The sequence below is a fragment of the Protopterus annectens genome, chromosome 14.part0, assembly GCF_019279795.1.
Source record: "Protopterus annectens isolate FY-2018-M chromosome 14.part0, PAN1.0, whole genome shotgun sequence".
In the NCBI taxonomy this organism is placed as follows: Eukaryota; Metazoa; Chordata; order Ceratodontiformes; family Protopteridae; genus Protopterus; species Protopterus annectens.
Genome location: NC_056748.1, coordinates 194,370,512 through 194,383,197, shown reverse-complemented (window position 1 = coordinate 194,383,197; position 12,686 = coordinate 194,370,512).

Below are 12,686 nucleotides of genomic sequence, written 5' to 3'. Positions count from 1 at the left end.
AACTCGCAGATATGCACTGAACTAGTACAAAATAGCACAAAATATACTGAACCTACTGATATTGCCAACATCCTGGCAAATAGATTCAGTGCAAACTTCACCCCCCTCTCACCTCCAAAAGGGCCAACAACAATACTGGAAAAGTGTAATTTCCCAAAAATCACAGACGCACAGGTGTAAACAGCCATTTCAAAAGCCAAAAACACAGCATCAGTGGGACCAGATGGTGTCCCAGGCTGTGTCTTGCACGAACTACAGAACGAACTAACCCCCCCACCTAAACACACTGTTCAACCTCAGCTTATCCACAGGCTACATGCCCATAGAATGGTGCACAGCAATGGTTATTCCTCTCCACAAGGGATGGGCCACAACTGACCTGGTAACTATTGCTCCATACACCTGACTAGCCTGGTCTGCAAGGCTATGGAGTGCATCATCATGGAACTCATTAACAAAGACATTGGGAACCTCCAAATACCTGACCAGACCCAGTTTGGCTTTGTTAAGGGCAGATCATGCCTACTAAACCTGGATGACTTCTGCGAGACACTCACCAAGGCCATAGACAAGGGAAAGGTGGTTCACACAGCCTACCTTGACCTCACCAAGGCTTCTGACACCATTCTCCACTCGGATATTACAGAAAAGCTCACCAGCCTGAACATAAACCCCTACATCATGAGATGGGTTGCCAGCTGGCTTACAGACAGAACTCACACAGTAAGAATAGCGGGCTCCAGGATCTGACTCTGAACCAGTCACAACTGGTGTCCCACAAGGCTTGGTCCTGGGACCCCAACTGTTCGGCATATACTTCTCAAAAGTACAGGCAAACACAGGAGGACTATGACTAACCAAGTTCTCCAATGACTGTGAACTGGGAGCGATAACTGACTCTCCGACTGACACAGACATCCTCCAAAAGGGCCTTACTGAGACGAACACCTGGTGTCAAAGTCATGGCCTCAAGCTAAATGCCAAAAAATGCATAGTCATCCCATTTGGGAAAAACAAAACACCCACGAATTACCACATAGGTGGCAGCCCCCTTAATACAGAAGAGGTAATAAGAGATCTGGGGACCCAGGTAGATAGTAATCTCTCCTTTGACAATCATATTGCCAAAGTAGTTAGAAAATCCAAATATGTGGCCCATCTAATTACTAAAGGGTTTGCATCTAGAAATAAAGAGGATATAGTGCCCCTCTACTCATCACTCCTTAGACTCATCATAGAATACAATGCCCCATTTGGGATGTACCTCACAAGACACTTCCAACAGCTGGAAAGATAACAAAAGTACCTCACTAAGAGGATTACTGGTCTCAAACATATGTCCTATGCAGCCCGACTGAAAAAACTCCGGCTGTACTCAGTGGCATATTGCTTACTCAGAGGTGATCTCTGCCTGACTTACAAAGTCATGTCCAACTCAGAATTGATGGACATGCTCCACCTAAAGAAAACCAAGTCACTGCAAGCCAAACGCTATAGTGAGCTAAACCTCGCCACAACAATAAATAGAACATACTGGAGGGATAGAGTCCTGACAGAGACTCCCCATGCTTTGGAACAAAATTCAAAATTACATCAGGCAGAGCCCCTCACTAACACTCTTCAAGAGAAACCTTGACGAGTGGATGGGTAACAGAAAATACACCCCTGGGATCACTTAATTGGCTCTGCTTGACAGTGGATCAGTTAATTAATCAATGGGGTGGCGAAAGCAGATATACTCTGGCTAGGCTTATAAATGCCCTCGGGCAGACAGCCTAGTACCTACCTATGAACCTATATGTATATGTGTATATATATATATATATATATATATATATATATATATCTCCATAGATAGATATATATATATATATATATATATATATATATATATATATATTTATATATACATACATATATATATATATATATATATATATATCTTTCTTTCTCTCTCTCTCTCTATCTCTGTATATATGTGTATGTGTGTGTATATATATATATATATATATATATATATATATATATATATATATATATATATATATATATATATATATATATATATATATATATATATATATATATATATATATATATATATATATATATATATATATATATATATATATATATATATATATATATATATATATATATATATATATATATGTATAGTGCATTCGGACATTGAATCCATACTTTGAACCTCTTATTGCAACAAACGTGACCAAAGGCTGTGTAAATGGGGGTAGAGGGGCCCAAATTAGAGACCTCCTGTAAGTATTGCCCTTATCACATCCTCCACAGCTGAACTGTTCTGTCTTGCAACAACATACTGAGGCCTGTCATGCCCTGGACCTCTGACCAAAGCAATGTACCATCTGAGCCCTACAAAATAGTGATGACATCCCAAATATATCAGTTAGTACTGTCATCCAACAGGAGGGAGAGGGGTCTGTAGAATCATTCAGGTAGTCTATATATACATGTGTATATGTATGTGGACAAATATATACACAATACATATATACATAGAGATATATACATCCACATTCATATCCATATATATGCATACACACACATATATAGAAAGGTTAATATATATATATATATATATATATATATATATATATATATATATATATATATATATATATAAATATATGACAGCTACAAAGACATGGCAATCAGAGGGTCATGCTGCTGCACACTGCAATTCTAAATCAGGAAACTCACTCACTGGAAGTATTCCTTAAAATGGAGAACAATGACATCTGTGCTGTAACAGAAACCTGGAAAAAGGCAGCAGGAAGCACCCCTGCATTACCATTGTATATGTAATTCCACAGCATTTGGCTCAGAATGTGAACCGAAGCTCCAAAGGTGGTGGTATTTCTATATTCATAAAGGATGCATACATCTCCTGAGTGCATTACAGATCCTGCAGGCTTAGCTGATATTGTGTAAGACAGTGGTCCAGGTGGTAGCCTGTGTTAGGTCCCTATACATTTCACATGACTCACACTCCATGTCCATAAACACTCTGGAGAATATTAGTGTCCAACCTAACACTCTCATACTGGTTGACTTCACCCACCCCACCATTAAGTGGGAAAGCTACTCTTGTACCAATGCACATACCCATCACATTGACCATGTCCTTCCTAACATGGGCGACTGTTGCTCTACACCAGTAGTCAACAACTTACATGTTATATCTGAGCACAAAGTAATCATGTTTGGAATTCCACAGCCATCCTACCCCCACTGCACAGGTAGCCACCATGAAAATCCTTTCCAAAGCTAACTATGGCCTCATAAAAGCAGAGGTGGCTAACCTCATGTTAGCCATGCAAATGGAGACTAGTTACATGACAGCTGAATCAAACAACAATGCACTATGAACATGTGCACAAATGCATGGATACCACCTTGCCCAATACAACCAGGACCCTCGCCTCCAAAAAAGAAAGGTGATCTGGTGGTCCCCTGCCATAAAGAAACTTTACAACAGAAGGAGGGAACTGATGAAAGAAGGTGAAGTCCCAAGACAGGAAATAAACCCTTACCAGCCTCAATGAATAGTTGAGATCACTCATGAAATACTACGCTAGATGTGAGAACAGACTTGGAACACATAGTAAGGACAACCACAAGGCCACATAGTTATGTAAAGAATCTCCATGGCAATACCAAGAATTGTTTTGAGCAACTAGATAATGTTACCTCCCAGACTGAGCCAACAAATAATGCCAATATACTGGCTGGCATCTTGAGTGCAAACAGTACCCCTCACCCCCCAAGAACCAATCCCAATACCAGTAAACAGCTAGCCACCCAGTATTACTGCAGCACAGGTTACAAAACCACTGTCCAATGCTAAGAATAAAGCCTCTATGGGACCTGAGAATGTCCCTGGCTGTGTTCTACATGAACTACAGAGTGACCTGGCACCTTACCTGTGTGCCCTGTTAAAGCACAGCCTCAACTCAGGCATGTTTCTACTGAAGTGTGCACTACCACAGTCACCCCTACCCACAAACAAGATGTAACTACAGACCTTGTGAAATACCCATCCCAACTACCTGACAAGTCTGTTATGTGAAGCTATGGAATGCATCATCATGCACCTAATAAACATGGGTATGGGAATCTGCAGACTCAGGATCCCACACAGTGTACCTTTGTGAAATGTAGGTCATACCTGCTCATTCAACCTGGTTAGCCTCTTGCCATCAGTCATCTGTACTCTGGATGAAGGCAAGGAGACACCTACAGCTTACATTGATCTTGCCAAAACCTTTTATAACATTCTGCACTCACTAGGCTCGACATCAACCCCTATATTACTTGGTGTGAACAGAGACACAAACACAGGGTTAGATTGGACATAGTGCTGCCATACATTGGGACAGTTGCAGATGTCACTGGGTTTGTTGTAACATCCTTTATGATGAATATGATGTCAGTAATACCAACAGAAGTGAGTATTTACAGACTGCATTCTCCAGAGTCCACAACTGATATACCAAGAACACCAAATGTCTGGTGAACACACAAAACATGACAGGTAGACATGTGGCCAGTCTATGGACAGTGTGCCAGTGGAGAGGTATGTCAGAGACATATCACTGTGAGTCATGATGTCACACATTAATGCATGTCCACACAAACCCTGCCAAGCTAGCGATCCACCATGTGTATACCAGCACTGATGACATAGAATCTGTTCACAAATCTGGGGATATGTCCCCCATGTTGGTTGGCTCTCTTCACATGTGCTGTCCTGTGATATATTGCCACCCACTGTATTTGAATCTGTAGGCTACCACTTCTGTGATGTCCTTCACACAGGCAAGGAAATGGGGCAAGGCCCACATTAAGGAATCTCCCATATGTCAGAACTAGCAACAGTGTCCAGGCCCACAGCACATTGCAATGTGGGTACCTACATAGTGGTATGGCCGTAGCAATACCTGATTTCTGCACATCTGTACAGAGGACATACAGAAAGTAGATAGACAACAGGATATGCATTAGGATGAATGTATTGAAAGATACACATCTGAAACTGAAAGGTATGGCATTACTACATGACAGCAGTCCCCAATGACATGTCCAAAGAACATAATAGTCTACAGTTAATATCAACATATCAGATCAATATCCAATAGGAGATACATATAAACATAAAGCTCAAAAATGTAGAACATGATACTCAGTACTCAGAGTCCAGCTTTGCATGCAGGGGTGTATATTTCCACTACTACAATCTGCAATCTAATCTTACTTGAAAAAGTACTGTTAAAAGTACTAACGTAATGATACCATATGTGTTAAACTATTTCTGTCAACCAGTGCACTGTAGCTGGTGTAACATGCAAGTGTGACTACATATAACTTGGGATACTACCCATGTATGAAACAAATTGAAACATAACAGTTTATGATACAACTCATGTATACCCAGGTGTCCCATACAGTATACCCACAGCCCTTGCTACTGTAATGACAGCACATAGAAGCATATTATATACAGGGAATTAAGTACTCTTATTAAAGATGCCATTACCCTGCTATTTTATAAGTCTGGAATCTGATCACTGGTAACCAAGGCTAAGCTATGCCAAGCAGGTGTAACCAATGCTTAAATGTAAATGCTAAGCAGATTTGTGCACTGGTAAGCGAAGCCTACATGGTGTAAATGCCTGTTCATTTAACTGTTCATTAGTACCGCTTACCATCAGGCAAACCTGCACAAACCCACTTAAAGCTGCTCAAAACTGCCTTAATCACTCTGTATCCAACAGTGCTTGTTCTGCAAGCAACAAAATAAAGAGCCCTTGCAGGTTTTGAACCCAGGACCTTGCAGACCATAGCCTATGCAATTTACCAGTAAGGCACTTCAGCTGTTTTGTTTGAGGATGTTGTCTCAAACATACCTTTCTTTACAGCCAGTTTACAACAGGGAAGAGACAGTGTGCAATTAGGAAGGATTGGTATCTATAAATATAAATATATATATATATATATATATATATATATATATATATATATATATATATATATATATATGAATAGAAACATACATAAACAGAGAGTGAGATATGTAGGCAGATCCATATATGTATACAACAATATATAGATATATTATGTGTGTGTGTGTGTGTGTGTGTGTGTGTGTGTGTGTGTGTGTGTATCTATATATATATATATATATATATATATATATATAGATCTACTTCATATGTTCAACACTTCAAAATGCCAAATTTTATATGTCCGAGACCATATGATCGACATTTGAAATGTCGAACATATGAAATACAAAAGTAAAAAACAAAAAACACTGCGGTTTTGGTGCTGCGGTAGCATTGTTGCCTCACAGTTAGACGTTGCCCATTCGATTCTCAGTTAGAGTGTCTTCTGTGTAGCGACATGCCTGAATGGGCATTCCTTTGTTGAAGGTTGCGTGTTAGGCCCGGCAAGCCAGTACGTAAAAATCTACTGCCAATCATTAGTGGACCGGAGTTCCACTGTGGTGACCCCTAACCAGGAAAATCCGAAAGACACAAACAAACAAACTTACCTAAACACTGCTAGCAGGGGGGGCAAGCCCTCCTGCACCCCCCATGGGGGGCTCTCCCCCCCCACTCCCCCCATAACTTAAATATACCAACTCCGAGATCGCTCTGCAGTGCAGGAATGGAAATCTTTCCATTCCACACTGTATAAAGATGCCAGTTCCGCATTGTCAGCATTTCAAATTTCGATCATATGATCTTAGCCATATGAAATTCATCATTTTGAAGTGTCGGCAATGTGAAGGGGATCCGTATATATATATATATATATATATATATATATATATGTATATATATATATATATATATATATATATATATATATATATATATATATATATATATATATATATATAAAGATAGATATGCATACATGCCCCAAAATAAACATATGCTGCTGATATGTTGATAGACCACACACAACTGGGGCAGCATGCATGCACATTTGGATACAAAAGCAGCCATGACACTCGGATCTGCCCCCCCCCCCACAGTCCAAATAAATGAGCGAACAGTACACTGATACAAAATCATGATAGGCCATACACAATGGCCAGACATACATCAATCTCTTAGCAAAACAAATAAAATGTCTGAACACAAAAAAAAATACAACTAGCCAGTAATTCACATATTTTTATTATACTCTGATGTCATGCCAAAGCCTTCAAGGAGTAAACATCACCAGAAATACATGCCTTAATCCCAAGAAGCAATTAACACCTAATTATATAACTGAATACACAGCCTCCAATTACACTCATCATTTAACCCCCTACAGGATAAAGTATCACAGTTAATATTAATACACTGAAGGCTGTATATAACAATTGTCCTTTTATGAATGTATCATCACACTCAGGAGCAGACATTTTCAGAAACTGTACCTTGAGACCCACTACTGTCGCCATCATGTGATTTATTCAGATGTACCGCTATAGAACTGACATATTTCTTATCAGTAATACATCTGATATGTTCGAACAGCCTAGTTTTAAAACATGTGTTACTATCCCCCACATAAAATATGTTACAAGGCCATCCAAGAGCATTCCCTATACACCTACCTCTGGAATGTACAGACTTCAACATGTTTCCCAGCCATTCCCCTGAGCAGGAATTACAGCAGTAAATAATGATAGACCAGTATACCTATCCACTTACTACTGTATGACATCTGGACAAAGCCTGACATAATTAGTGGACAGAAGCCCAGATACATGGCCATACATGAAATATTGCTGTTATACACTGATAAAGTTGCTGGTGTAACATAGCTTTTCTAAGGGATATAAAATCAGAAGAAAATGGATGTTACCATCTACATAATGCAATCACCAGAGTATGCTACTGATTTGCCAAGGACAACACCTGCCTGGGGAAAAGCCCTTACATAGGCTAACCTGTGGCCATTATGTGGATGGCCCTACAGTTGAGAGAAATGCAGAGACAGAACTTTGTCAAACTGAAAGCCACACAGATGTTGCATGTGCAGACACACCCTGTTAAACTAGCAGTATTCCCACTATAATACAGCAATACTCGCATTCTTCTACTAAGTCCTGAACCTTCTCCACCATTTAGTTGGCTTGTCTCCACAGGTCTTGTTGTAAGAGGTAGTAGCCCACACAACTCCAGGAAGTCTTTCTCACAAGTAAGGGAAAGGGCCAATGCCCACATGGAGTATTTATTCATAGGAGTATGTCGCCATGGCATTGGCTATTGGAAGAACTACACAGCTGCACTGCATGTAGTTAGCAAGTGGGGAATCCCAATAGGTGCACAGGCTATCACCTGGTCATGAACATCACCTACAAAGCCATGCTGCCACCTATTCAAACCATTTCTATCCCTGTAGTGCACAGAGAGAGAGGGAAATAACAAATGAGACATAAAGTGGAAAAGACAAGAAAGAAAAAAAGGTAAGTAGAACATGTAAACAAGTAATTGAATCTAGTACTTGGTCTGTAATAATGGAAAATATTGTTTGGAGGAATATATTTCCCAACATGACATGCTGTACTAATGTCCTACTAAACAACTGCTGTGGGCATAGCATCTGGCTTTCTCTGCAGTGAGAGATATCACAGACATACCTCTCAACTGCAAAGATCCTCACAGAATGTCCATGTTTTACCATCTTGTATTTTTGTCTGTTCCTCCTGAGATCTGTACTTTACTGGAAAATAGCTGAGTATTGAAATCATCAGGTAATGACAAACACTTGAGTTTGAGACTCCACATCCTTAGGAATATTCACTGTAATGCTAATGTGTCAGTCTATGAATGTCCTGTGTTTGCAGCAAGTATATTTAAAGTCTGTCTCTATTTATCCCCCCATCATTTTAGGCATCGTCCACATATGATGCTCTGAGAAGTTGTGAGGTGGGAACACAGCTCATGAGCCTGACCCACTTGTGAAAGAACAGCTCACATATGACAACTGCAGGAGTGTCTGTCAAACAGTTGTGACTGTGCCACTTCTAGGCCAGTTAAAGGGATGTTTTCCATATCCATGTTACCTGTGATTATGAGTATGACACATCTTTGCCTTGTAAAGCTAATACAGCTATAGAGGGCATGTGCATAGTAGAGTACTGTTGCAGACGTGTGTTGAACTGCATGTGATATATTGACTTAATAAACTAAACTGCACAGTGTTCTGCTGGACAATAAGCACATTTGTGACTGATATCTGTAGTCACATACACATATACCTGTGTTATGTCACCCAAACCATTGGCAGGTCTGTGAGCAATGGCACTGTAACATAATAGCTTACTTATGACTGTTGGACATCTTCCAGGTTATCACAGTGATGTCAAACCCTACTGTGCAAGCAATGTACTAATGTATGGTGCAACTATAGTAATGCAGTATCAATACTGATGTCCCCTTTGACACCCATTTATGTGTGCCATTGTCCAGACGTACTGCTGTAACAGGTTGAGAAGTATGATTGAGCACCAAGACTGTTAATACAGTGTGCCATACTTACATTCAATAGAAATGTATACCAGGTATCCCCTGAGCACATGTTCAGCTGGAAGGCACAGAACTAATCACATGGGTTTCAAGCTGCCAGGTAAATAGACTGTGCATGTTGCACATGTGTGTTATATATGTGTACAGCTACCGGTGGTTGCATTGCCCTGACACTGATGTGGTTACTGGAGTAGGCATGATTATCAGGTATTAATCAGAGAAGTGTCCACCTGTGTTATGATCCTCTGTCCATGCCTACCACTACCAGCTATAGCAACACCTATATACAGTGGATATCACAAGTGCACAGACTCCTGTTGGAATGGCAGGTTGTATGCTGTATAACAATCAGACCACAGAAGATCATTTCATAATGTTTCTCATCTTGAATGTGACCCCTAACATGTCCAATTCCATTGCAATACAATCAAAGGTGTTTCTAGGAAGGTAAACAACTATTGCCAAGTGAAGATGTGCCATGATGTTAGAGCCAGACCAAGACGGATGAATGCTGTAACCATCTCAAGAGGTGCATACACAAGTGTAAGGGTGTGCACACTCATTCAACTGGCTTATTGTACTGAGTATTATTTCCATATGTTTTTACAAACCAGATTATTATGTTTTCAATTGAATTGCACAGGCTATAGGTCACACTACAGGTGGGAATTGTTATGAAATGAGTTATTGTGGTGTCATGTTCCTATTGCACAAATATGAGGCAGTGTATCAGGCGTGTATAGACTTTATATCCACTGTAGCTACATGGACACAGCAGTACCTGACCTGTATATCCAGCCTCCACCAAGGTAGAGTAATCCCCTTTTGTGGACAGCAGCAATACATAAACCACATAATAGGTTGCTACATTGGGTGTACAGGGACACATAGGTACAGGCAAGAACTTTGAAGCAAGTCCACCTATATCTGAGCAAGCAGATAACTTCACAGGTGATGTCCTGTAAGGCTGACTATGACTATGCATTAGACATATCCACACCACCAAGGACAATTGCAACTGTGTTTCCACATATGTTGTAAGCCTCAGATGAAACCACACAATTCACCCTGTACTGGGGGTAAACAACACATCATACACACATCATACACACATGCCGTGGATATAGGCAACCTGCATCACATAGATTAGGTGGTAACATCGCCACTCTGTCCACCCCAGTCGTACATGGCGATATGCAAATCAACCACACTCCTCCCCACAGCAATGGTGATAATGCACATATTGCCTACTGATGGCAAAACCAGCATATTTCCATGGGGCATACTAACATCAGTGTCTGCCTCCTACATGAATTCAGGCATGTGCTCAGAGCTCCATCACACACCACAGTCAAACACAGACCTGCCACCATACACACACCATCCACATGGAAGATGACCACTGTCAACCCTCTACAGAGAAATGAATGGAGGATAGAGGATTATACAATCAAGTGTCCAACATTGGGCAGAATAAGATAGCTCTGGGACAGGCATGTAATGCAAGCTACTATAGCCATGATAGCTTGGAGGTTTCCGGGATAGTCTGGATTTTTTACAAGTAATATCCACTGTTGATGTGCATTTTGACAACCGTATAAGGTCCTTTGACCTTTTCCTGTTCATGTCTTCCAGGTAACATGCAGAGTGCTCACCTACCAGCATTCTCTGTTGGGGGAACAGACATAATCGAAACAGATATCATCACCCAATATGTGATTGGACATTATGCCCTGTCATGTGGATGGAGAGTAGAAGATGTGTGGCAGAGGATTGCCCTGTGGAACAGTGTGGTCCACAGGGTAAATGACGCCGGCCTACACAGCAAAACTTATGAGCATATGCAGCATCAGGCCACTGACCTCAAATGCCATGTCCATCAATGGGCTGCTGCTGTAGCAAGGGACCAGCTAGACATAGGTGGGGGCCCAGCCATGCAGCCCCCAATGACATCCATCAAGGAGCTCATCACCACACTTGGGCCACACACTGAACGCACAAGCCATGACGCTGAGAGAAGCATTGTGGATGTGGGTTACACACACACACTGGATGAGGAGCATGCAGGTAAGGGCCCAGTGGGGGATTAGTACACTAATGTATCAGACATACATGTATCTGCATTGTATCTACATGCATGTGTCAAGTCTGATTGCAGTTGTGGATGGTGTTTTCTAATGCACAGAGGTGCATATCTATGGTGAGGATAGGACATTGTGTATTATTGTGTTTAGCACTGCAGATATTCAGACATGCTATATCCATCCTGTACCAAGGTCACATGTGCATCTGCTGACAAAAACACCCTCTCACAACTACCTAGGACTCTCTGGTCTGCATATGGGACAGCAGCCTAAAGCTGGTGAGTATGACTTTGTTCTGTTGTTGACTGGCAATGCCCTAGGCATGTGAAGCGCATGCAATTTAGCATGCACACAACCATCAGTAATAGCTATATTGCTTTATGTAATAGCTATATTGCTTGCTTTTTATGTTCACTTGTGCTGGGGTTAACTGTACTGCATCACAGTGGTCACCACTGGAGCCTATCTGACATTAACTCAACATTCCTGTAGCATACTTCACAACTTGTCAGTGCCAAGACATCTGGACAGAGGCCAGCAAACTGTGCTGCAAAAACAGCCTAAGGTAAGTTCATGTGTGACACATTACTGGTATATAGTGGATATAAATTATGTACACACCCGTCTTAAGATGCAAGGTATAACCTGGTGCACTTGTCCATTCTGGGGCACTGTTGAAACTGCCTCATGTACACAGACAACCCTCCCCTCTAAACTCCAAACACTCAGACCAGTGAGGGTTACCCATATATCACCCAATGTGGACATAGCAGGTCAAGAGGATAAGATCAACACCTGTACCATGCCATGTGGAACACATAGCTCATAATGACACCCACTTTGACAGCTATGGCATACATTGAAAAAGCCACACACCCAACTTCCCAGAGGCACTCAATGGAAATTTACCCAAACAACACAAACCAGAAAGGCAAACACCCACTCAGATAGCGTGACATGGCACATGCCAAGGGACACATATTTAACCTACAGAGTGTGCCCCCATCCTAAGCTCCTAAGGCTAACCACC